At 33.1% G+C, this 1,658-nt stretch overlaps 1 pseudogene; it reads right to left on the bottom strand.

The window, feature by feature from the left end:
- Positions 1-626: 626 nt before the first annotated feature.
- On the bottom strand, positions 627-1,144 carry LOC138145772 (ubiquitin-ribosomal protein eS31 fusion protein-like; annotated as a pseudogene).
- Positions 1,145-1,658: the final 514 nt, after the last annotated feature.

Below are 1,658 nucleotides of genomic sequence, written 5' to 3'. Positions count from 1 at the left end.
CCAATTCACCAATTCCCTCTCTTACACAGAGATTTATTATCTCTCATAGGGATTTATTATCTCTCAGTCCATAAAATATAATGAACTCCTAGTGTATAATTCTAGCTACCAGATCATGTCTTGCTAATATTTGGTAAGTGCTAACTTTTTGTAGCCTACAGTCATGTCTTGGATAGTTTTTGTCATTTCTTTGCACAAACTACATTGATCACTAAGAAAAGGCTCCTTACGAATTTCCCTTCTGTAATCTCTGGGGGGCAATCTTCTTGTTGTGAATTAACATTATAAAACTCCACATTTCCAGAAATAAATCTGAGTGACTCATGTTTGTCCAACTTTTGTTGAGGTATTGCTGCCTGATTTCATGTGGATCTCACCCATGGAGGGCCTATTGATTCAATTTTTTTTTCTTACTTATTTGAAATAAATCAATTTAATCTAATGTTAGTACCTATTGGCAGCCTTTATAATTGCTTGTTGAAGCAATCTGCTTACATTTCTCTAAATTTTCAACCTATTTATCATGTTCTCTAAAAATGGTTATCTATATTCTTCCTAATGTTAATTTCTCTATAGCTGCCTTAGGCTGGTACTTTTTTGTTTTTTAAATAATGTATGAGTTTTGGGTTGTATATTCTTTTTTTTTGTTAATTTTTTTTTATTAACACATACACATTTATTTGTCTTCTGGCTTGTTGAAGGAGTAGGTTAGACAACACTTGCCACAATAATGTCTGTCAAAATGACTAGTCATAAAGACTCCAGTACCACATTCATCAGAAAGGCACTCTCATCAAAGACAGCTAATTTTGCCTTTCTCATCAACCTTATAGTACTTCAGAACAGCAAGCTTAACCTTCTTTCTCTTATGCTTGTTCTTTTTGGGAGTGGTGTAAGACTTCTTTCTCTTCTTGGCACCACCACAAAGCCTCAGAACAAGATGAAGGGTAGATTTCTTCTGAATGTTGTAGTCAGACAAAGTATATCCATCTTCCAGTTGCTTGCCCACAAAAATCAATCTTTCTTGATCAGGTGGAATACCTTCCTTATCTTATAACTTGGCCTTGACACTTTCAATAGTATCAGACGGTTTGACCTCAAGGGTGATGGTCTTCCCTATCAAAGTCTTCACAAAAATCTGCATTGTGGCACTGGGTCCACCCAATGATGGAGGATCTGAAAGAGACCTTGGGTTGTATATTCTCAAAAATATTTTTGATCCATTTTACACTTCTGAAAGTATCTAGTATTCAATAATTATGAATTGCTTTAAACATGTTCTTACCTATAAATTTTAATTTCAGAGTACTAGTAATTCTCATCTTATTAAGCCACAATCTTCTCTTTATTATTTTCATATCTGATATGATTTCCCTGAAGTACACCCAGGTATTTGTAAGTACCATCTTCATCCATTGGTTCAATAGTACTTCTAGATTCATTCTTGAAGATTTTAATTTTCTTGGTGTACACTTAGAAATTTTCACTTGTGTCCAAATATTTTAATATCATTGACAAAGATCTAATGAGAGGAAGGAATTGTTTAATTGGTTATTTTGGTAGAATCATATAACTTGATAATATTCCACATAAAGATAGTAATAAGTAAGATGGTTTTAATTGAGAAGTCAAACTTAGTTTTATACATGAGAAATGAC

The sequence above is a fragment of the Petaurus breviceps genome, unplaced genomic scaffold (assembly GCF_028583685.1).
Source record: "Petaurus breviceps papuanus isolate PSGF00001 unplaced genomic scaffold, PetGlider_PUasm1.0 90750, whole genome shotgun sequence".
In the NCBI taxonomy this organism is placed as follows: domain Eukaryota; kingdom Metazoa; phylum Chordata; class Mammalia; order Diprotodontia; family Petauridae; genus Petaurus; species Petaurus breviceps.
Note: the sequence above shows the minus strand (reverse complement) of the source record. Positions and strands in the feature narration are given on the sequence as shown.